Raw genomic sequence first — 25,454 nt, 5'->3', positions numbered from 1 at the left:
TGCTTTATGTATTAAGAAATTCAATAAAATAGTATCTTTAATTCTAGGCAGTGTGTGCATAGATGTTTATGTTATGCTCCATACTTTTAACATCTTTTTCCAATTAACAAAAGACACATAAACATTGTAAATCTTCATATAGTTTTAGGAGGTTGGTAAACCCCCGAAGCCCATATGGTTCCATTCCAAGAGTTGTAGCAAACATTGTGTTGAGGTGAATATTAGGGAGTGTAGTCAACTGTGGATCTACGTCAGATTATTTTAATGACAGTTGACATACAATCAGATCATTATTAAGTCCCATTGAATGTTACGTAAAGGGTCATTAGGGGTTGTATCCCAGGATGTTCAGTACATTAGTCACCTTTTCTTGCTCTATTGTGTCTGCTGGCTTTTGGTATAATAAACCACCCCAAACTTGGTAGTTTAAGTAATAAACATTTATTATATTTTTCATGATTTGTGCATGGGTTGGGCAGTTGTGGTCTGGACTGGCTCCTCAGATCCCTGTGGTCAACTGATGGCTTGGCTAAGGCTGGATGATCTAGGACGTCCTCACTCCCCATCAGATAGCTGGAACAATTTAAGTGGGGGCAGTGAAGATGACTTGGTCATGTATCTCTTGTCACAACTGGCCAGTCCTGGCTTGTTTACACAGCAGTGGGTACAGGGTTCCCAAGAACAGTGAAAGAGAAAGCAAGCCCCAGCACACATGTTTTGTTTTGTTTTAAGATTTTATTTATTTAACGCAGAGAGAGAGAGAGAGAGAGAGAGAGAGCGCGCTTGCGCGCACAAGCAATGGGGAGGGGCAGAGGGAGAAGCAAGCTTCCTGCTGAGCAGGGAGCCCGATGCAGGGCTTAAGGCCAAGGTCCCGGGATCTGTGACCTGAGCCAAAGGCAGATGCCGAACCAACTGAGCCACCCAGGTGCCCCTAGCGCACACTTTCTTTAAACCTCAGCTTGCATCATGCTTGCTGTTGTCCCGTTGACCAAAGCCAGCCGCATGGCCAAGCCTAGAGTCAGCATGGGACAGGGCTCCCTGACGGCTCAGCGGCAGTTTCCCACCCTCTCAGCCTTTTCATTCAGCTCGCCTTAGCTGGGTGAATACACTGAGGCAGGAATAGACTCCGCGACAGCTTCAGTCTTTCCCTGGCCGGCCCTCTGAACCTCTGTGTACGGCCAAGGCCCCCATGGCTCCTGATCTCCTGCTAAGTTCCCAAAGCACGAGGAATTGGAACTACAGTTCTTTTGCATTATGGAGACTCAATATGATCTTCAAATTGCTATTTTTGTTGGAGAAAACAAGTAAAAGCAGAAGCTAACAACCAGAAGAAAAATAATTTTCTATCGGTTAAAGGGAGCTTTGTGAACATAACAAAAATTTTACAAGTAAGTCCAAACCGAGAGTGCAGTGAACCATGCCAAACCAGACTGGGCTGGACGGCCCATTGGACAGAAGGGTGGAACAATTCTGTTTGGAACAGGTGGGGACAATACCGCTCACGGCTTAATTCTGCCGTTTCAGCCAGCACTGAGCTGCCATGTGGACAAAGACTTGCTTCACACACAAAAATCTTTTTTTGTCTTGGTTGAAAGCCCTATCTTGGCCTGTAAGATGGTGCCCCAAATAACCCCATGTCAGTTCCATATTCTGTTAGCCACAGACTGTGCTATCTCTGGGCTCCTCAACAAGATGTGAATTGAGGTTTAATTTGGCTTTGGACATGGTTCTCAAAAATCCATTAACCCATGGGCTTTCACTTTGACTTTCTCTCTCTTTTTCTAAATGGAAAATTTTAAACTACACAAGTGGGGAGAAAACTCACCCCCCAACTTCAACAAACTTGACAACTCGTGGCTGATCTTGTTTTCTTCATTTTGTTAATGGGGTGTATCACATTGATTGACTTATGGATGTCGAGCCATCCCTGAATCTATGCAATGAATCCCACTTGATCTTGGCATATGGTCATTTTGTTTTATTGTTGAATTTGGTTTGCTCGGATTTTGTTGAAGATTTTTGCATCTATGTTCATCAGGGGTATTGACCTGTAATTTTCTTGTGGTGCTCTTGTCTGGTTTTGGTATCAAGGTAATGCTGGTCTTGTAAAATGAGTTTGAAAGTGTTCCTTAGTCCTTCATTTTGAGTTTGAGGGGGACATTAATGCTTCTTTAAATATTTGGTAGAATTTACCAGGGAAGCCATCTGGTCTTGGACTTTTCTTTATTTTTTTTAATTTTAATTTTTTTTTTTTTTAAAGATTTTATTTATTTATTTGACAGACAGAAATCACAAGTAGGCAGAGAAGCAGGCAGAGAGACAGAAGGGGAAACAGGCTCCTGCTGAGCAGAGAGCCCTATGTGGGGCTCGATCCCAGGATCCTGAGACCATGACCTGAGCCGAAGGCAGAGACTTAATCCACTGAGCCACCCAGGCACCCCCTTGGACTTTTCTTTATTGAACTGTTCTTGATTACCAATTGAGTCTCCTTGTTAATAGTTTAGATTTTCTATTTCTTCATGATTTGGTGTTGGTTAAGTTGTATGTTTCTCGGAATTTATTCATTTCTCCTAGGTTGCCTATTTGTTAGCATATAATTGTTTCAATCCTGTTTTCTGTATTCTCATCTTCCCTTGGTTTATGTTGGAGCAAATCTTAGGTATCATTTTATCTTATCTCTGATCAGGTTGGCTTTTAAATAAGCAAAACTCAGCTCTTGGCACTAATTACTCTTTGGTAATTCCCTTTGACTTTTAAGAGGAGGGTCTTTGTTTCACAGAATAATGTAGATGTCTCCAGTCACTGGGCAGTCTTGATACTTGTCCCCATTTGGTCTGCAGGAGTATGGAGCAATGATATCTCAGCAGATGTTGTCTTGGGTTGCAGGACAGGGTGGCTCCCTACCCTACAGTCCTAGCTCTACTCAGGTACTATATGATTAGGTAGGATTGGTAGAACCAGTTCATGGTTGCTGGTCTCTTCATTCCTTCTTCCACATGCCTGCATCATGGTGATGACTCTAAGAATAATACTTGTTTCTTCCAATGATCAGAAGCATTTGAAAGTAGACTGTCAGGATAAGAAATATCCTGGAGACTTCTTGGGTGGAGGTTCCATGAAATTGCTTAAGTTTGTGTCCATGTTCATATGTGCATTTTTTCCTGGGAAAAAGATTCATAAATCCCCAAAGTGGTCTATGGCCTCCCCAGATGACCCTCTAAGGTCCAAAGAATTTAAATGGCGTGACCAAGGTCACTTGGTAAATTAATAGAAGAGGTGGCCCTAGAGTTACAAGTCTGTTTCTCTTGAGGCACAATCAAGGGGTCTTGGTCCTAAACCTGCTTTTATTGGAAAAGTTTGAAAATCAAACATAATAAAGCACTAGAGAAAAGGAAGGTGGTAGGTTAAATTTTTTTCTGAGATTCCCATAGACACTAAACCAATGTAAGTTACTATGAAGTAATGGTAGGTATTATTTGTTGGCAACTAACCTGATTTTTCAGAATAAGAATAAAGTATAAAAGGATGCTTGGGTGGCTCAGTTGGTTAAGCTCTGCCTTAGGCTGAGATCATTATCCTAGGGTTCTGGGATCGAGCCCCACGTCAGGTTCCTTGCTCATTGGGGAACCTGCTTCTCCCTGCCTGCCACTTGCCCTGCCTGTGCTTGCTCTCTCTCTCTCTCTCTCTCTCTCTGAGACAAATAAATAGAATCTTTAAAAAATTAAAGAATAAAAATAAAACATAAAAACAGACTCACAGCATTGGTCTTACATTTATTATGTTTTTAAATTCTCCAGTGATCACAAAGAAAAGTCTGTACCTCCAGTATGACTTCAAATATAAATCAAGGGCATAAGGTTTTGACTTTATGTAAATTATTGACAGTTTCTTATTTTCCTGGTAAGGATTTATTCTTATTAATTATAAAATTAATATTTGTTCATTGAGGGCACATAACGAGAAAGAAATTGCTGGGTTCCAATGACTGGATGGTGGAGAAGATTACTGTACTCTGTTTTTGTCCTCTAGGACTAGGGCTTGGGGTGTAGGAGAAAGAAAATTGGAGCTTGGATAGTGTCTTCCTTCTAGCTCTTTCTGTCCCCTTGTCCAAGCCCCAGCCACATCCTCTATCTACTGTCCTGTCCTTTCCTCACGAGGCTCTTGCCTTTCTAGTTGCAGAAAGTTTGGAGAAGGCAGGAAACATAGTTTGCACTTGTCCAGAAGCGAGACACATAATTAAGGCCGCCGCACGAAGGGCAGCTTTCTCCTCCCACCTTGGTCGCAGCCCCCTTTTCTTGTCCTTGGTGGAAGCCTGCTTAGCACCTCTCTCCGGTGACTGTGGAGTGCCAGCATGTGAAATGTTGTCTGGTCTACAGAGACAATAGGCACTGTTGTCTTTGTTTGGGGTGATGAATCAGCCTTCAGTTTTTGCAGCAGTGGTGGGTCAGTGTCAGGTGGCATAGGTGTATTTCATGTCTCTAAATATAAGAGGTACCGAATGCAGGAGTCTGCCAGTTGCCGAGTCCGATGGATTCGACCTCTGCAGTGTTGCTTCAGTTTACCTTTTTGTTTCATCTCTTACCTGGATCGCCTGGCCAGGTCTAGCTAATTGTTGTGTCCCTTACAGGCTTGGATGTTCTCAGTTTGGCTGATGGTTAGCCACAGTTAATTCCCCATCCCAATGGTCTCTCCTTTGAGGCCAGTCCCAATTTCGCCTTCTTGAGTCTCAGAGTGGGAAGTTATCTTCAAAATCCCATGACAGTCTATCTGCAAAGATGTCATGATTGTTTATGTGCCATTTATCTTCTCATCTGGTCATTTTCTTTTCAGGTAGAGCCCTTACTCATCTTTGTATCCTACCTCCTTTTGTGATTTGTTCTACTAGGTATACAGTGCTATTTTTGTTTTTCTTTTTGTTTTTTAGAAAGTTTGAGATAAGCCTCAATGCCATATGACTTTCTCACTACTTGTGTTCTATAAAAAAAAAAAAATCATTTATTTATTTATTTGAAAGAGAACACAAGCAGGTGGAAGGGCAAAAAGGAGAGGGAGAAGCAGGGTTCCTGCTGAGCAGGGAGCCCACGTGGGTCTTGATCCCAGAACCTGGAGATCATGACCTGAGCTGAAGTCAGCCGCCTAACCAAGTGAGCCACCTGGGCACCCCCAGTGCTATTTTTAAGCCTATTGGGGAAAAATGCTTGCATTTCCTTCTCTGTGTGAGTATAGTCTTTAAAACTGCCCTCTTGGTCTTTATTTTGAGTAGAGAGAGGGCGGAACTGCCAACCCAGTGTAGTGCTCGTTAAATCCACGCCTATAAACTGCTGCTCTTGGTTACTCAGCTGATGGAGTGAAACAGGGAGGGGTGAGGCAGTGAAAGCACCCTGTGATTCAAATGTCACCAGAGCCTTTGATTTTACTGGGAACGATGAAGTTGTCTGATGTCGGTGTCTTGCCTCTGGAGAGATGGAATGGTGAGGACAGAGAGGAGGAGGATAAAGATACTTAAAAGGGCACCTGAAAGCCGAGCCACTCATTGACTGGAGGCAGGAAAATCCGTCTGCCCATCGTACCTGTCTTTACTCACCAGCCAGCTATAAAACCAGGGCAAACACCACCCGCTTGCCCCCTCCCCGCCCCCCCCCAGCTGTTTTGGAATCTGTGAAAAAAGATAGTTCTCCCAGAAAATGGAATGAATCTATTGTATCTTGCCGGGGATCTTCCTAAATGTGGAGGTTTCAGGAACAGGCTGAGATACAGAGGGACAAAGGGACTACAAGAATCGAAATGGGATTTTGGAGCAGACAGTATGCTTTTTAGTTGCTTCGTGGTTTTGTAGGACTGGTTGAATTCAGATGTTTAAAATTCACAGGTAATCCAAATACTGGTAAGTTCAAACTGTCCTCGCGAAATCTTTCTGCTGGAACTCATCAACTAACAGAATGGGCAGACTTGGACTTTTTGAGCTTTTTGGAGTATGTTTTCCACACTCCGCTCCAGGTTGGGTGGTGTGAGGTGTTCTAAGCTCTCCAGAGTATTAAAAAAATGGCCTCCGAGGTGAGGCAGGAGGAAAGGGGAGAAGTATCATCGCCAGTTAGAACATTCTAAATGACATTTTGAGATTCTTATAGACCAGGAGTAATGGAGTTGAGACAGGCAAGGTCAGTTGGGGCCCTCCTACCAACAGGAGGTGTTTGAGTGATAGTAATTCATTAAATATTTGCTTATTGCCCTGTCCTGCTGATGTAGGAAAGATGTTAGGGTTTGAAGCCAACCACCAAGAAAGAATTCTTGAGAAACCTCTGGTCTCAAAAAAAGGTGGTTTTATTAAAACAACAGGGACAGGACCCTTGGGCAGAAAGCACCGCACCTGGGTGGTGAGTAGAGGCCCATTATATACTTGCAAGTTGGGAGGGGCTTAGGGATAGCGTAAGTCTCTAAGGAGGAGGCTTCCAGGACCTTGAGGGGCTAGCTATTGTTAGGAAAAGGTCTTTCATTACTGTCTAATAAAACCTTTAGTCACAAGACCCTCCGAATGTATATCGGTGGGCCATATGCTTGGGGAGTGTCTGCCAAGGTGTATCTTGGGAGGTAGAGATAAAGGAAGTTTCCAAAGGAATTTTCTTACATGTTAAAGTAGACTTACAGGATCTAGGGGGTCAGGCCAAGCTTGCCTTTTGCCCTTAGCAAAGCGTTAACATCTAGGCAGCTGAGTTCTGGAGGAATGTCACTCTGCCTGTTTTAAGGACTTGTGAATGGGCTGTAGGTAGTAAGGAAGTTAGTTTTTCTTTTGCCTTTGCTTCTTCCTACATCATGACTAGGCTGTATAAACTCCTTAAAGGGACACCGAGTCACACTCATTTTTGTGTTTCCATCACCTGGAGAGATGCCTAGCACTTGGTACAATCAGCAGCTTTGCTGAACGCAACCACACTGCTGTTCCCCACTAGACTGGCAATGCAGGGAGAGCTGAAAGCCTTCCCGTGCAACTTGGCCATGGCATTGAGGCCTCCAGCGGGTGAGTGATTGATGAGAGCCGGTGGATTAGAGTAGACAGCTAACTAATTGTAAACTGAAAATGTTATTCAAAGATAAAAATAGCCCCCACGGATAAAACCTTTTAAGTTTTGAGCTTCCTTTTGAGTTTTCTTTTAATAGAACAGGATATCAGCAACTTCAGCTCAGCTCCTGGAAGGCAGAGGCGGCCGAGGGAAGCTGGTGAGCTGGAATGGCTTCTGGATCTGACTCTCACTCTCTTCACTACAACCCTCCTTCACTTGGGACCCCAAGAGTTACCGGATTGCCGGAGGCCACACAGCCCATCCCAAATGCAGTCCCAAAGCCAGTCCCAACTCATCCCTTTAAGGGATAGTGCTGCTCTTCCCAAGCAGACATGGAAGCAGAACCCACCAAAGCCCTTTGAGGAGAAGTTCCCAGCGCCAAAGGGAACCTTTCCAAATCAGGTGTGACCTGTGACCTCCCTTTCCAGCTCCTCGCTGTCACAGTGTGCTGGTTAGGCTGCGTTTGGTGATGGAAGAAATCAGTACCAGAGAGGATAAGAAGATTTTCCTTGTTCGGCGATGTGGACCATCAGAATATAAAATTATTAGCTGACCAAGTTTCTGTCTGTTCAGGTTCAAAGAGGAGCATTTACTGCCTTTTTTTTTCCCCCCTTAGTGGGCTAACCGTTCACCTGCCAGAGTGGGATCTGGTTTTGCCCACCTCCAAAGGCCGGTTTGTCTCCAAGGAGATGTGCTAATGGCTTAATTGTTTTGTTTATTCTGCTCCCCACCGATTCCGGTTGCTTCATTTGCATCGAGAGTAAAACTTTTCTTATTTTTTTTTTAAGTGTCTTGGCATTTCCTTTGGTTTTGAATAGCTCTTACCGTTTACTCCCAGTGTTTTTTTTTGAAAGGTTGGTTAGCTCTTAGTGATAGGTGTGGCTTTCTCTGAGTAGGAGTTTTTCTGGGTATGGGATAGAGAAAGTAAAAGGGAGGGATTTAAAAAAGAAATCCTAGGCACTCTCTCTGTAAAACAAGAGGCAGATTATTTTGGAGCCCGATATTTATGCAGTTATGTTCACTTGGCTCACATACTTGAGTTTTGGGGGTTAAAGGATTAATACATGCAAAGGAATGTTGATATTTAGCCTGACAAAAACTGCATTTACGGAGCTGGGGGTTTGCTTTTTCAAAATGTAGAAATGTCAAGGTTTATTGCTTCACCTATGGCAAAGAATTCCAAATATGAGATTATTCTGGTTCATGATGGTAAATGCATTTTTTTAGTTTCATGTAAGTGACACATTTTGGATCAAAAACTTCATAACGTACTAGGACAATAATTCTCAGTGCAGGGTGGACTCTGACTTTGGGGAAGGGAGGATTCTTGCAAGGGAGGGTTGAAGAAGCTTGAACACACTGAGGTTGGTTGAACCAGGTATCCTGGCTTCTTCAAATGCTTTTTTCTCCAGGGCGCCTGCGTGGCCCATTTACTTAAATGTCTGCCTTCAGCTCAGGTCTTGATCTCAGGGTTGTGAGTCCCACACTGGGTTCTGTGTTCAGCAGAGAGTCGCTCTGCCCTACTGCACCTCCTCCTTCTCCCTCTGCCCTACTGCACCTCCTCCCCCCACCCACTGTCTCCCTCTCTCTTAAGTAAATAAATAAAATCTAAAAAAAAAAAAAAAAAAAAATGCTTTCTTTCCTACAAACTGGAGAATGGAAATTTTAGAACTGGGAAATCATGTAGGAGATCTTGCTGTTATAAATCACTGAGACAAACATAGGATCATGCTATTTTTGGATGTGTTTGTAATTATGCAGGGTTTCATGATGATAAAAGTTTTCAGTGGCTTTTTTCGTTTCTGAAGGTATCTTGTGCATTGCATTCTCAGTTAGTGCCTCTGGAGACCTTCCCTTTCCTTGTGGGAGTATGTGCCTGTAATTTTCACAGTTTTTTGCAGCATCCAGAAGAGAAGAGAAATCCGTTATCGCAATGAACGATTCCTGAGGACCCACCTGAGTCTATACCTCCTTTGAGGTAGGTGTTAGTTGTCTTCCTACAGACAGGGAAACAAAAACCTGCTCAGGGTCACCCATCTGAAAAGTGGCAGAGGAGGGATTTAAGGCAGGAATCCAAAGTCTGCTGGGGAGGGGAGCTGTCTTGTTCCCATACACATGCACATTCTTAGCTGTGGGTCCTTGGGCCAGCAGTGTAGGCACCAGCTGGGATGTTATGAGAACGACAGAACTCCAGGCCTCACCCCAGATCTACTGATTCTGAATCTGCCTTTTAACAAGCTCTCAGGTGACTGAAAGCCCTAGAGCACAGGAACTCTATGGCCCAAGCAAGGTAACATGCTACGAAACATGTCCCCAGAGGAAGTCTGGTGGTTGTCCTCCAGGATACCATCTTCCAAGGACAGGGATGCAACCAGTCAGTCAATCCTTTCTAATTGTCTTACTGAAGCAAAAATGATAGAGCAGTGTTCAGAAGTGGGACAGATAGAAAGTTGTCTGAGACCATTCTGGAGTTAGATGCACAGAGTCAGTGGCTGTCTCCACCATGCTTGGAATGCCCAGAGTGGTTCCTCCGTGGTTACGGTCAATGGCAAGCTTGACCGTTACTGGTCCCTCTGAGCTACTGCATTGGTCTTGATAAATTGTTGATTGGTTACTAGCACCTCACTGTGAACTTCTCTATCAGACCATCTAAAGCCGCCTAAGAACAGATTTTGTCAGGCTGGAGAAAAAGAGAGAGATCCAGAGTGGGGATATCAATAGTACAAAAATGGAGACGGTGGTTGAAAAAAAGCCCAGCCTCCAGAACATTTTAATCCCGGGGCCAGAGAAAATATCCCCTTTACCTTCTCTTCCTCACTGGTTTGCCTTTCAGTATTTCTCTAGACATCTAGATTGGAGCCGTCTGGGACCTTGTTGGTCATTATCTTCTCTTCTGGACTCCTGCTGGTTTCCAAGCCCTGTGAGCGTGTCCTCCTTTTCCCAGCTGTCACCCTGGTTTGAATCTGTGATCTCTTAGGCTGGGACCGTCCCAAGAGTTTCCTAAGTGATCTTCACTGTCTTCCCCCTGTAGTTCATAGAAACAGCATTGCCACAGTCATTTTCCTGGTAATAAGAGCTTTGCACCTGTCACTCTTACTCAAAAACTCCCAGCTCTTACAGAAAACAGGCTAAAGGCCAAAATGTGGTACTGTCTCAAATCTCTTCCAGGCTGCCCCTGTCCAACTCTTATTTTCCTGCAGTCCTTCTGGGATGTGTAAACTCCTGTGGGGCAGCTGAATGCCTTGTCCCTGCTGTTAGATCCTAACATAGTGCCTGCGCACAATAGGTTCTCTCTCTCTCTAAGATTTTATTTATTTATTTGACAGAGAGGGAGAGAGCATAGCAGGGGGAGCTGCAGGGGGAGAGGGAGAAGCAGACTCCCCACTGACCAGGGAGGCTGGCATGGGGCTCGATCCCAGGACCCTGAGATCATGACCTGAGCTGAAAGCAGACACTTAACCGGCTTTGCCACCCAGGCGCCCCAGCATACAACAGGTTCTTAATAAATATTGATTGATTAATTGAACAAATGAATGAATGAACTGATTCTCATGTCCATGCTTTATAGTCGGGCTAGAATTCACTTCTTGGTCAGGCCATTCTTCATGACTGGTCTCCCTTCCCTTTCTTGCCATTTATCAGAATCCTCTGAGGCCCGCATAAAGGCTCATTTCCTGGAAACTTTTGATGTAGCTCACTGAGTTCATTCCTTCTTCAAATCAGCCCTTGCCATGGAGTTATTTATTTGGTACTTAATTATATGCAGTCTTGCAGGCTGTCTGTATGTGCGTCATACTGTGTAGATGGACTGTAAGTCCCTCGAAGTCAGAAAAGATTTACATTTCTTTATCCTCTTCAGAATTTGCCATCTTTCCCTCTGGCCTTTTCACATTTTTCTACCTGCCCTCCTGGTTCCCAGGTCACTGGCAGCTCCTTCATAACACCTGGGTTGGGTGTGATGCTTGCTTGTGGGTGAGGCACCTCTCCCCTCAGGAATGCGTGCAGTCCCCAGGGCATGTCCTGCATCATCTGGTTTCTCTTTGTGTCATCTACTCTTTGTAGAAATGATGGATGCTATAAGCTTTGTCCTTCTGCGTTTTATGTCCCTCCTTTTCATTCTGCAATGTCCATGGAACTCCCCTTTCTCCACCAATACAAGTACAAACATGATGAATAAAAGTCAATGCCATTGTGACTCAGTGTATCCTCCTTGTGTGAAGGTGAGTCAGGAACCACCAGAAGCAGCGGGAGTGGATCTGTTCCATTCTGAGTGGGAGGCAGGAGCCTGCCTGGTGACGAGGAGAGTTTTTTCTCCACCTTTAGGTTTCCTGGAACCAAGCAGAGCAAATTATTTAACTCTGTACTTCAATTTCTTTTTTTCTTTTTCTTTTCTTTCTTTTTTTCTTAAAGGAAGTAAGAATAGTCTGTGTTCCCTTTTCTAGTGGTGCTGCATTGAGTATTAATAAGAACATTATAAAATGCTTTGAATGCAATCACGGTGACATGTGAAGTATCATAACCCGATCACAGCTGAAGCTCTGTACTATCGCCCCTCCTTTCTGGCTCTCCTGCCTACCCCCCAAAGCGGGAGGCAACGCTTCCTAATACAGTTATTACGTAAAGATTTTTCCAACAACCTTGTGTGACCTGTTAAGGAAAGACATCAAAATTGGAATCAATCGTGTAAGGTTATAAATGTCACAAGAAAATAGGCACATTTCCGCTTGACCTACTCAGCTTCAAGTGTTCACATCTTCCTAGTTTGGGGAGGGATGAATGGCAGAGAAGAGAAATCACAGAACGAAATGAATTAGTAATGAATTCATTGAACTTGCGCAGGGTGGCTTGCCTATTTGAAACATTCTTGGCAAAATTGCTCATCACCCTCCTCCATCACTGGCTGGGTCGTTTAAAGAAGACTTACGGCATTTGAATTTTCTAAAAAGAGCGAGTCCAGTTCAGCGTTTTGTATATGGTAGATATTTTGAAGCACATGACCGGAAGCGGGTAAGGACACCCTTCTCTGCCTTCTTCTTGGGCTGGAGGAAGGACACCCTTGTCTAGAAGCATGCTAAACCCACGATCATATCCTTTTCCTAAACATGACAAAATCTTGTTACAAAATTATATAAGAGGCATACATATACATAGAGATCCATACTGAGATGTTCTCCAGAGAACTTATGGGAGGAAAATAAAATAATTAATTACTAACCAAAATAAGGTTTCTTTTCTTTTTTTTTTTTTTTTAAGATTTTATTTATTTATTTGACAGAGAGAAATCACAAGTAGATGGATAGGCAGGCAGAGAGAGAGAGAGAGAGAGAGAGGGAAGCAGGCTCCCCGCCAAGCAGAGAGCCCGATGCAGGACTCGATCCCAGGACCCTGAGATCATGACCTGAGCCAAAGGCAGCGGCTTAACCCACTGAGCCACCCAGGCGCCCCCAAAATAAGGTTTCTAATGATCCTTTTTTCTCCCTCCTCTGCCTGGGTGCTCCCCTTCCATGCCCCACGTCTTATCTAGGCTCAACAAGATCCCAACCCCTCCAATAAGCCTTCTCAGATCTCTTTCTCTTCCCTATGTCCATGGCATCTGTTTAAAATGTCCTTACCTCCCACATCCTGGTCTGCCTGGTGGCACAACACTCGGGATTCCATGTCTCATTAAGATGTGGACCTCTGAGGGCAGGGCATGTTTTGGACACGAGCCAATGGACTCCATCTCGTTTATTATTTATTTATTTGTTTATAAAAGATTTTATTTATTTATTTGGCAGAGAGACAGAGAGGGAACCCATGCAGGGGGAGGGGGAGAGAGAGGGGGAGAGGGAAAAGCAGGCTCCCACTGAGCAGGGAGCCCAACGTGGGGCTCAATTCCAGAATCCTGGGATCGTGACCTGAGCCAAAGGCAGTCCCTTAATGACTGAGCCACACAGGCGCCCCTCCATCTCGTTTAGAAGACCCCGTAGATCTTTTTAAAAATGTCAGTCTCGGGGCGCCTGGGTGGCTCAGTGGGTTAAAGCCCCTGCCTTCGGCTCGGGTCATGATCTCAGGGTCCTGGGATCGAGCCCCGCGTCGGGCTCTCTGCTCGGCAGGGACCCTGCTTCTTCCCTCTCTCTCTGCCTGTCTCTCTGCCTACTTGTGATCTCTTTCTATCAAATAAATAAAATATTTAAAAAAAAAAAATGTCAGTCTCTGGACTCCATCCTAGTGAAAATCAGAGTTCCTGGGGTGGGACTCAACTGTATGACCTTTCAAAATTTCTTGGGTGATTCCTAAAAACAGCCCAGGTTCGGGGTTAGGAATAGATATTTAAGAATTGTTGCCTGTGCTACAGTTTGGTGCAACATCAAATGCAAATCAGTGAGGCAATATATTTGCCGTGCTGCAGTGAGCCACTGAACTAGGAGATTCGAGGGGGTTGTTTGTATTTTGTTGATGAAATGGGGGGAAAGGGATGGGGAGTGTATTTGTTTAATGCATGTATTTCTTCTGTAAAAGGGACATGCGCTCCCAGGGGACATTATAAAAGGTGAAGGAACCTCCCGGTGAGCAGCACTGGGGGTCTTCAGCAGTGCAAGGCTCTGGCAGCCTTCTGCCCCCTTCCCCACTGTGGTCTTGTGCTCTAGAGCAGAGGCTTCCAAAACATGGCAGGGGCTCAGCCCACCTGGGGAGGTGATTTTCAGTGGGGTTGGGGGAGGTTCAGGCATCTGTTTTTCACAAGCGTCCTGGGTGACTCCTCTAAGAGCTTGAGAACCACTGCTCTCAAGATCCCAAGTGTGGGGGTTGTATCCTAGTGACCCTAGTGCACTGGGTCTTTTGTGAGGGGAGCAGGGGTCTTTCCTAGATTGTTTTTCTCACCCCCAAATTATACAGTCCTACACATGTTTTCTCTAGAACCTTTCTGTAGTTCTAAAGTTTAGCTCCTCATATCATCTAAAATTTCCTTTTCTGGGGCGAGAGACCACACCCCCTAGAACTTTTTCCAAATGGGTATTCATATAATGGTTCTGAAAGTGATCTATTAAAGATCCTCTCTGAAGTGCTGCCTTTATCCTCTATTAGATGCCCGTCTGTATTCCGTTTCTGGTCTCTTCTTTTCCACGGGTCCTTTTCTCTATTCTTGAGCCTTTCCCTCAGTACCATACTGTGCAATTCCTCTAGTTTTAGAATATGTTTTTATATTTGTTTAGGCAGGACCTCTCTAATTGTATTCCTTCTTAAATGAGTTCTTGGTAGTTCACCTTCATTCACTCTTCTAGATACAATTTAGGATCATCGTGTCAAAGTTTCAGAATCTCTTTAGACTTGAAATTGGAGTTGCATGGCCTCTCTGGAGCACTTTGAGAAGGCGAGCATTTCTAGGACTGAGTCTTTTTATCTGCAAACATGGGGTCTGTGTCTTCATCAGCTCTTCTTGTAGGAACTTCAGTGAATCTTTGGGCTTTTCTTATGTAACTCTTTCACATTTGTTATTAAGTTTATTACTGTCATTTTATAACTTCTGTTCTTAGTTTAAATGGGCTCTTTTAAAAGTAAATAAATAAATGGGATCTTTTCTATAACATTGTCTCCTGAAAATATTAATCGTTTTTTTCTCATATTTTATTCTAATAGTATAATGGATACCAATACTAACCCCAGAATTAAGATAAGAATCTCATTTATCTGAATATGAAGTATTCTGGTTCATTCCATCTTTATCTGTTAATTAATTAATTAATTAGGTTTTAAGTAGGCTCCGCGCCCTGTGTCAAGCCCTCACAATCCTGAGATTAAGACCTGAGCTGAGATCAAGAGTCGGACACTAAACCGAATGAACCACCCATGTGCCCTTGGTTCATTCCATTTTTAAAATGAGTGTATGTCTTCTTTTCTTGACTAAAAAAGAGAAAACCAGGGGTGCTTGTGTGGCTCAGTGGGTTAAGCTTCTGCCTTTGGCTCCAGTCATGATCTCAGGGTCCTGGGATGGAGCCCCACATAGTGCTCTCTGCTCAGCAGGGAGCCTGCTTCCCTTCCTCTCTCTCTGCCTGCCTCTCTGCCTACCTGTGATCTCTGTCAAATAAATAAATAAAATCTTAAAAAAAAAAATGAACCGCTTCTCCTCAAATGTCCTAGAATATTCTGCCTAGTTTGTTTCTTCATTACAAAAGCAGCTTGGACCATCAGGTCATTGTTTGAAAGACTCATGGTTGGCTGTATGTCCCATGACTTGCAGAAGGGGCAAAAGTGGACCAAATGAGCGGTAGCCAGACATACCCTTCACAGAGCTTCTGAGTAGAACCCCGATAGTGGCCAGATGTTCTGTCCTACATCTCCTCTTCCTAAAGGTCAAGGAAGCACACAATTTAAAGTGAAAAGAAGAGAAAAATGTTTTAACTGTACTTAGCAGAATGAGGGATTCAGAAGTGGGAGTCAGACTTTGGTTTAGAATTTCAGTAGGAAAGGGACATCAGGGTGGCTCAGTTGGTTAAGCATCCGACTGTAGCTCAGGTCATCATCTTGGGGTCCTGGGATCGAGTCCTGCATCAGTTTCTGTGTTCACTGGGGAGTCTGCTTGATATTCTCTCTCCCTTTCTTGCTGCTCCTCTTTCTCTCTGTTTCTCAAATAAATAAATCTTTAAAAAAAAAAGAAGAATCTCAGGAAAAAAGAACGATTCTAGAAATCAAATAATTCTGAGGACTAATAATATAAAAATGTTTTGCACACTATAAAGTAATAGTCAAATGTATTAGGAAGTACTAACTCCATGTGTTTTAGCTACATTTAAAAGACTTCCAGAAAATAATGCCATTGCTGGACAAAACTTGGTCTATCTATCCCAGGATTCTTGTCATGGCTTTAAAGGAAGTTTTACATGAAAGCAGAGGAAACCTTTAATTTAGGTACACATCTATACCATGAGTAACACCTAGAAAGCCTTGGGGATTCTGGTAATTGGTGAATGTGCTATCTATTCTAAGTCCCCAGGCTAAATACCTATTCATTCCCCAAGCGAATAATGTCCCATTCTTAACAGTTAATTAATAATATCCTATCCCTGGTACCTGTCTCTGCATTTCCCTGTCTTTCCTCAGTCATCCTGTACCACTGGGAATATAAAAAGTCATTAGCCAATCCTGCTTTCTAGCATGAAGATCAAAGCCAAAGTTAAAGACAAATGTTCAACCCTTGGGTTCTGATGTTTAGTGAATCTAGAGTTTCCTCTACAAAAGGGTAAAGATTCTGTAAACTCGTTAAATTACTCTTCTCATCTTCCTATTTTCCCATTTTATTTTGCTGCTGAAATAACTAGACGTGAGTTTTTGTTTTTTTGCATGTTGTCATGGTTAGAGGTTTAGAGGGGGTTGAGACTCCCTTACTGTCTTCCCGGTGGTCACCAGCCCCAACCCCCCTGAGAGCCCAAGGCCACGGTCCTGGTTGGGAGTTGGTCCTGGTTGGGAGTGGGGTATGATGGGAGGAGCAGAGTTGGCCCAGCCTCTCGTGGAGCAGGCTTAGTGGGAGGTGTGCAGAAACCACGGAGGAAACTGCTCTGTGGACAACTTCCCACTACCTAATTCAGCCCAGGGGGTGCCTTTGTGGATTCATAGCCTAATCCTCTCTGACCAGCAGGTTGAAAAACAAAAAGTTTGCTTGGCTCCTGTCTGGGAGTCGGGAGCTTGGGTCTGGGAGTCCGGAATGCACTGTGTGCCGAGTCAGACATTTCAACTCTTCTTTGAAGCAAAAGGGAAGTTTAAACACTGACCTAGTTTAAGTGGCTACTATTCGTTAAAGGGGGAAAAATGGCCCTGTTCATGAAAATAGAAATTTGGCTAGAAATGAAAGAGGCTACCAAATTCCTAAGCCACCTATCAATTTCTTTTTCAAACTTAATTGCGTTCTCTTGGCCCCACAGTGCAATTGTTGCTGTGAACCCGCTTCAGTTACACCTAGTAGCTGAATCTGCAAATACCACAAAGCTTTACTTGCTTCAGAAGGATTTAGCTTCATTAATTTACACTGTTGGGGTGACATTTCTCAGTTGAGTGGGAGGGAAAAAACTGGCTTAATTTAACCACGTAAGCCACATCATGAAGGGGGAAACGTAGGGAGTGTGTGTAAGTGACTTATTTGCCTTCTTACTTAAGTGAAGATGTTTCTGGCTTAGGTTTTTACCTTGTCCTTTAAGAACTTTATGAGCAAGATATTTTAGGCTATGGAAGTTTGAATGTTCTTTTAACTCTGGTACTACAGGCTAAGGCTCTAATTTCTGCCAAATGTGAAAAAGTGGAACAGAATAAAGCCATGTGCTTTACATTAGAAAGGTTGTATCTGATCGATGTTCATGGTTAGAAAAATTGTAATCAGGCTCACCATTTGTAGATATGGGTAACACAACTCCTTTGCCAAACAAAGTTGGTTTCATCCTAATTGCTTGCCTTTATGTGCGTTATTTTCGTATCTGTGGTAATTGGGTTTGGTTATACTTAAAAACTATTCAGTGGTAATTTATAGTGGAGAGCCTGGTTTGAGTCCTGGCTTTTGTAATTTTAGAGAAGTATCTTTGGTTTGTTCATAGTATTCATGGTAATAAATCATCTCCTAGAGTTGTTACAAGGACCATATCAAATAAATTCTAAATAACTTAATAATTGCAAGGCAGTATTATGTAAGCATTGCTTTGCTCTGAGGCTAAAACGAAGGGTTCTTATGGGTGTGATGTACGAATTGCTGGAGGTACCAGAGAATTTTCCAGATGGTCCAACATGTGTCCAAAACTCAAGTCCTATTAGAAACACATATTTTAGAAATAAAAAACATTTGTCACGGCATTCTGAGATCTAGATTTTAAAGGACATAAGTAAACATTGAAATGTTTTTTTCCTCCATGAGAAAGCTTCAAGATTTTCTTTTGCTCTGGGTTTTTGCTGGGTGTGTTTGGACAGAAGAGTAGCAAATAGGAGTCACCAAGGGCATGGTCCTTTGGCATCATCAGAGCGATCTCCACATCACACAGCCAGGAGGTAATCACAGGAGAAAGGCATCAGAAGTGCATGTGCAAATGGCACTGCATATATTCTTGAGGACGCTTGTAACATCCTTCGTACAAACCAGGGCTAGCACACTCTCAAGCCATAATGATGCCTTTGCACCATCCGCCAGGGCAGTCCATTTATGGGCTTTTTTGTCTCCCCATCCTGCCTGCCAAAATTTATTGGTAAATAAATACTCAGGCCACTTAGCGGTGGCTGTTGTCTGGGGCACGGAGTGTAATCCCCTTTAAGGGCAAGTGTGTCCTAGCCTCCGAGGAGCTGGGAGAAACAGGTGCCGAACTTCGGAGAGATCTGGAAGAGAACCCGGTCAGGCCTCTTCTACTTTTCCAGCCGTGATCATCATGTGGCACGTGCACGGGACCACAGTGAAAAGCAGCCTTGATGCCCGACCGAGCGGGGTTTTTATTATTCATATTCTGCACAGATCTGTTGATGCAAAAAACATGCACTCCTGATGTGGCCACTGAATCATCGCCTGCTTCTTTCAAAAATCCCTCAAATCTTGTATTCTGATGGTATTTGGCGGATCACGTCTCCTCCTGCAGCAGCCTGTGCTTGCCAGCAAAGAGTCTGAAAGTGGTTTCAAGTGATTTTAACAAACTCTTTGATGAGGGTCCACCTTTTACTACATGCCGAGAATAGCACATATACCCACCAAGTCGTGCCAAGCCTTGTTCTTTCCTTCTTTTTAAAATTTTAACATCAAATTTGTACTTTGTTTGATATGAAAGTATGAAGCCATGAACAGCGCAGGGAATGAGTAAAGATTAATTGGGGTCGGCTTGGGTCCGCACGAACGCCCTTGTTTTTCCCTTTCACAGTTGGACCCCTCGTGGTGTGAATATTTTCTTTGATACAGTCTATGATTGTGTTACATTTTGCTTATAAGAGGTCTAAAGACTGTTAACATGTTTATTTAAAACTTCCTCAGCAATATTCACAGCGAGGAGGGATTGGTGGAGGTGTCTTTGCAAATAAGTTTCCTTGGTTTGCTTCCTAGTTTGCTTCTAGGTTTCTGAACGTGTACCCCTAAATGACGCGTCCGGATGAATGGAACAAAATGGAGGAGACATTTATGCCAATCGGATAAGTAAATAGTTATCATCCTCATGTTAGAGAGTTGGCAAGTTTTTCTCAGATCTTCTACTGTTTTTGATTCTGCCAGCCGAACCCAAAGACCCAGCCGTGTGATGAGAAGGGGGTGAGCCCTGCCAAATGATTTTGGTGTAATCATCTTACCGAGACTTCACAAGCTTTGGAGAGTATTTGGGTGAAGTTGGTGGCTGTTTTATTGCTACCATCTGATTCTGCTTTGGGCCCGTAGCAGTTTCTGCCACTTTGTCACCAATTGCAGGGCGGGGTGGGTAGATGTTTTTACTAGAGTGGAAAAAGATGATGTTCAGTAGCTGTTTCCTGTAGTCCTCTCAGAATTTGTCCAAAATGACTATGGGACCAAGAGCATAGCATTCAGTTGCTGTTGATTGGGTGTGAGACATTAGTAACTAATTTTAATTTGAAATTATAGTGTCTGTCCTAAGAATGAGTAAGACGAGCTAACAGAATAGGGGATATGTTCAGGTCCCCTGGGCCTCATCTTCAGTTTTGGTCTTATGGTCTCACAAGCCTACGGGCCCCAGGGAAGAAGTAGTTCTGTCTTGTTCACTACTCTTTCCTTAGCACCTCGTGCAGTGCCTGGCATAGAGCTCGGCTCAGTTTATTGAATTAATTGAGTGAGTGAATGAAAAACTAGGTAGAAAAGGAGTTCCTGATAGCATCTGCAAAAATAAGCAATTCCCATAATTAATTGCATTTTGTGGGGGTTTTGTTTGTTTGTTTGTTTGGTTGGTTGTTGGGAGGGTGGATTTTTTGGTTGGTTGGTTGGTTGGTTGTTGGGAGGGTGGGTTTTTTGGTTGGTTGGTTGGTTGTTGGGAGGATGGGTTTTTTGGTTGGTTGGTTGGTTGTTGGGAGGGTGGATTTTTTGGTTGGTTGGTTTGTTGGTTGGTTGGTTGTGGGAGGGTGGATTTTTTTGGTTGGTTGGTTGGTTGGTTGTTGGGAAGGTGGGTTTTTTGTTGGTTGGTTGTTGGGAGGGTGGGTTTTTTGATTGGTTGGTTAGTTGGTTAGTTGGCTGGTTTTCAAAGTCCAAGAGTAGGAAAAACCCACTAGACTCCAGTCTTTACATGGTTGTTGTTCATTGATTTTATAGTGGATGGAGTGAATTGTTCTCTCCCTTCCCTTAGCACACATCTCTCATGTTGGGTGTTGGAGTGTCACTGTCAGCCACCACTTTGTCTCCTAATTGCTGCTGTTCTCTGCTACTCATAGATACCCAGTACTGGTGGATATTTATGTTACTTCCATTTTTGTTGAACATTCCTGCCAGTATTCCATTAAGAGTACTCGACCTGAGAATTGCAACAGGATTGTTGATTCATAGAGTATATGCCTATGACATTTTGAGAGGAGCTCCATAATTGACTTCCAGAAAGGAGCTGTCTATTTACTTGCTCACCAGGGGCATTAATGAGTTATGAAAATAGGGTAACATTTGGAGGATAATTCTAAGTAACTAAAAACTAACTCCCTGGGAGCTTACAGAAATTTGGAGGATAAGAGATTCTTTATATTTCTTTTATATCCTCCACCACATAATTAACTGAGAAATCAATCTATTCTGTCAAGAATCCTCTCACCTTTCATACTCTTCACCATTACCTGGGCATATTTCTAGGGAGGTTTTCAGGGAGAAAAAGTAACTCTTTTCTATGAAGAAGATATGCTGTTCCAAAGTTTTACTTAGATATGTGCTAGAAACTCAAAAGATATTTATTGAACTCATTCTTGTGGTTGAGCTTTCAACTATAAACAGTATTGGGGGCACCTGGGTGGCTCAGTCAGTTAATCATTGGACTCTTGATCTCAGCTCAGGTCATGAGTTCAAGCCCCGCATTGGGGTCCACACTGCATGTTGAGACTTAAGATAAACACAAGTGTGCACATGCACACACACACACACACACACAGACACACACACAATAGGAATAAAGAAAAAAACAGAGACTGAAATCAAGGCAGGAAGAGAGTTGGTCTAGAAGGAAGTAGGGAATTCGTTTGCTCAGAGGAAGGACACACAGCCAGTGGGATATAGGGCTACCGTGTGTGGTGGGGTGTGGGTGGTAGCAGGAAGTCTTTTTTCTTTTCTTTTTTTTTTTTTTAAGATTTTATTTTTAAGTATCCCTGCACCCTCATGGGGCTTGAGCTTACGACCCTGAGATCAAGAGTCACATGCTCTGTTCACTGAGCCAGCCAGCTCCCTGCCCCCCCATCCCTAGCTCCCCTGCCCAGTGGCAGGAAGTCTTACAATGTGTTCAGAAGGCTGGTAAGTGGAGGGGGTATGTTAGAAGGAGATGGCAGAGAAGCTGGATATTTACAACAGAAAGTTGCTAAGCAAGACACAGAATAGGACTATAGAATTTCAAAACTTACAAGAAATGTGACATTTCTTAGTAGATTATGCTTAGGTTGTGTTTATTAAGCAATAGTTAGCTCGTGAAGTTACTATATATGCCAGTTCTGATAAATAAGACCATTATGTCTTCATAAAAAGGAAAGAAGTGGGGTTCCTGAGAGGTTCGTTAAGTTAAGCATCTGTCTATGGCTCAGGTCATGATCCCGGGGTCCAGGGATAGAGCCCTACATTGGGTTCCTTGCTCAGTGGGGAGTCTGCTTCTCCCTCTGCCTCTCCCACTGCTGCCCCCCAGCCCCCAGTTTGTGCTCTCTGTGTCACTGTCTCTCAAATGAATAAATAAGATCTTAAAAAAAAAGAAGAAGAAAGAAGAATTTGGGACTCCTATCTCTTTCTAGCTCAACTCCTTTTTTGAGGTATGGGGGTACAGTTGGGGGAGGGGGGCGCTGTTACATAACGGGAAACACCTGATTGAAAAACAATATGAAGTCGGTCTTACAATCCAACTGGCTGCATCCAGTAGAACACCAAGAAAACCAATTCCTGGCATCTCTTCTGTTAACTATTAATACAAAGGTGACCTAGATGATGGGGGAATTTAGTTTATGTGGCTTTAACATGGAACAGATCAATGACAACTGTCCTGTGGATTTATAGGACAGGGAATACTACAACCAGAAATACCTGTAACTATAGACTCCCGGTGTCGTTCGGGGTAATCTATAACCTAATGAGGGTGTGTTTCACCTTTCCTAGTGACAACCGAATAATGGAAGCCCTGGGTCAGTTATTCTGGTCTGTGAGTCATAACTTAGAAAATATTAGAAGTAAGTCCCAACTTACTTTTGATGTTGCTGTTTTACAAACAGCAAACGTGTTTGTAAAAGCTGTAGAAAAGCCCAGAATTCATTTCCCTTACATTGACATCGTAATCCCATGGGGCACTTTGTCTCACGAGCAAAGTGAACAACAATGGGAAGACCTCGAATACTCAACCCGTGACTTTGAGCAGGTGATTTAACTTCTCTGAGAACACAGTTCCTCATCTGCAAGATGGAAATAATGTCTCCTTCAATGTCTCCTTCCAGTCACAGGCTATCCTGAGGGCTCAAAACGGTAAAGGAGACAAAAGCTAAAGTACTGCAAAATTGTAGAGTGCTTTTTGCTTTTAAATTACTTTGTACTCATACGTCAATTTTTATCTAGGGCCTCTATTCCAGGCTAAGAAAGAAAGCTCTCAGCCTTCATTTTACTCAAATTAGCCCTACTCTATCCTTACTTTAAATTTGTCCATTTTTTCCACCTCTTTTGAACATCACCCTGTCCTTCAATAATAAAATAGAACCGCAAGTCATGAAATCAAACTGTGAAATTACTGAATTGTAAAGTCAGAACTCGCTACAGGGAAAGAGAAAAGCAGTCTGATTAAAATACCCGTCATTAAGGTGAAAATGACTGACTTCTATAGCTCCAAGAGGATGATTTACATTTTTTTTTTAGACATGTTCTCCCGACTATTAATCTGCATATGTTTCCAATTGTGGAAGATAAGAGGTACCGATAATTTGGGACACAAATTTATTTTTCCAGCTCAATATTTTTGGAGATACGAGATTGATGTGCCCATGTAATTTACCATTAAGAAACAATTCGGGTCTGGGGCGCCTGGGCAGCTCAGTTCGTTAAGCATCTGACTCTTGCTCTGAGCTCAGATCTCGACCACCGGGTTGTGCGTTCAAGCTCCATGCTGGGCTCCACACTGGGCATGGAGCCAACTTTAAAAAAAAGAAAAAACTGGGGTGCCTGGGTGGTTCAGTGGGTTAAAGCCTCTGCCTTTGGCTCAGGTTATGATCCCAGGGTCCTGGGATCGAGCCCTGCATCGGGCTCTCTGTTCAGTGGGGATCCTGCTTCCTCCTTTCTCTCTCTGCCTGCCTCTCCACCTACTTGTGATTTCTGTCTGTCAAATAAATAAATAAAATCTTAAAAAAAAATGCTTTAAAAAAAAAACAAAAACCTAATTTGGACCTGATATTGATGACCAGATTGATTGTAATCCATAGCAGAGGGAGTCCGTCCCATCTTTTTCTTGCCATTTGTATATATTGTTCTACCTCCTCCATGTCATCCTAAAATATGGAATCACTCAGTTCTATTTTTAAATTTTTATTTATTTTTTAAAAAAAGATTTTATTTATTTATTTGACAGACAGAGATCACAAGTAGACAGAGAGGCAGGCAGAGAGAGAGATGGAGAAGCAGGCTCCCCGCTGAGCAGAGAGCCCGATGTGGGGCTCGATCCCAGCACCCTGGGATCATGGCCTGAGCTGAATGCAGAGGCCTTAACCCAGTGAACCACCCGGGTGCCCCAATCACTCGGTTCTAAAGTGTTTCTCCTCTGACATCTTGCTGACCTCAAATTTCACATATCAGTACTCTTCCCTTACTTAGCTCAAGACTGTGCTTCTTTCAATTGGAGACTGAGGTTTGGAAAAGGCTGGTCACTTCTCCAGATAGTTTGATCTCCACCAGTGCTTTCACAATATAGTGAGCACAACTGTGAACTGTGCAAGACTGCTCTAATACGTTTTGTGACTTTCCTCAATTTGTTCTTCTGCATCAAGTCAGCAAATTTCTGTAAAGGGTCGTTTGGGAAATATTTTAGTAGACCCTATGGTCTCTGTTGCAACTCCCTCAACGCTGCCGTTGTACAAGAAAACAGCCACAGAGAATGCATAAATGAATGGGCATGGCTGTGTTCCAATAAAACTTTACTTACAAAAACAAGCAGTGGGCCAGATTCGGCCCAGGGACTGTAGCTTACTGATCCCTGTTCTACATCATTCCCATGAAGATAGGACAGCTGGAATAATACTAAGTGGAATACATTTAATTAAATTAGGGTATTAATTTGTAAATACCCTAAAGTTGAATCAAAGATAGATTTTTCAGTTCTTTGTACTATGTACCCATAGATTGGATTAGGCTAAGGCCTGGCAACAGACTTAGGGAATATTTCCTTTTCTAAAGTATTTACTTCTTCTCAAATAGTTTCTCAAGTATTTATTTTTCTCCACACATAGTCTGCCATTTTCCACATTGCACTGTCATTTTAGATTAATGCCACTGACCTAATGCCAACCCTATACCACTCTTGGAGCTGGAAACCGAAAGAGAGAGAGAGAGCAAGGACAGAGTAGGAGAGGAAACTTACCTTAAATGATCCTTGGAGTCCACATCAGATACCTTGAGAAGCCATTGCTGCTTGGTTTTTAAGGTCTTCAATTACAGTGCTTTGATTCTTAACCTTAAGAAAATTCTCCTTCAACCATTTTATGCCATGCGGAATATCTATTACTGCTTAGGAATTTACTGTGGTTTTTCATTGATCGCGGCCCCAGATTCTGGAATATGTATTAATTTATTTGGGCAGAGAGTGCAGGAATCCACATGCAGAATATAGTGAACTTATGTTGAAGCAGAATATTGAAGCTGGGAATGATTAATTCTTAAAAAATGAACCATCAGCATTAATAAATACTGAATTCTAAGAAGGTTATTTTGCAGTTTGCTTTTTAAAGTACTGAAGTAATCTGACTGACTTCCCATTTCAAAGTGAAGGGTTTTTTTTTCCCTTTATGAACATTATTTGTTTAGAGTCATTGGTAAATTATTAATCTGCGTTCCAGTGTTTCACGTTTGAAATACCAGCCCTCCCTGTCCATGGGGGATTTGATCTCACTGTAATCAGCAGAGGGTTCTGGGAAGTGGGAATGGCTGTGGTTTGCTCTTTGAAAGACCTTAAGAGAGAATAAAAAAGCTGATGCTTTACAGGAAGTAGCCCTGCCCAGCATTTGACAGCTGGCAGTTTCCATATCGAGTCATACGATGCCCTGAACTTG

The 25,454-nt window shown here is 43.0% G+C and overlaps 1 protein-coding gene across 3 annotated transcripts in view; it reads left to right on the top strand.

Annotated features, from left to right (window-relative positions):
- Positions 1 to 25,454, top strand: part of MYO1E (myosin IE) — a 195,408-nt gene that overhangs the window by 9,185 nt on the left and 160,769 nt on the right. Inside the window, exon 2 of one of the 3 annotated variants that reach the window (XM_059372038.1) lies at positions 8,960 to 9,036. The exons of the other annotated variants lie outside the window; for them this stretch is intronic. The gene's annotated coding sequence lies outside the window, so the exon portion shown is untranslated. The remainder of the gene's footprint in view (positions 1 to 8,959; positions 9,037 to 25,454) is intronic. 3 annotated transcript variants of the gene reach the window in all.

Source organism: Mustela nigripes, chromosome 13, assembly GCF_022355385.1.
Source record: "Mustela nigripes isolate SB6536 chromosome 13, MUSNIG.SB6536, whole genome shotgun sequence".
Taxonomy (NCBI): domain Eukaryota; kingdom Metazoa; phylum Chordata; class Mammalia; order Carnivora; family Mustelidae; genus Mustela; species Mustela nigripes.
This window is presented reverse-complemented; position numbering and strand designations above follow the sequence as displayed.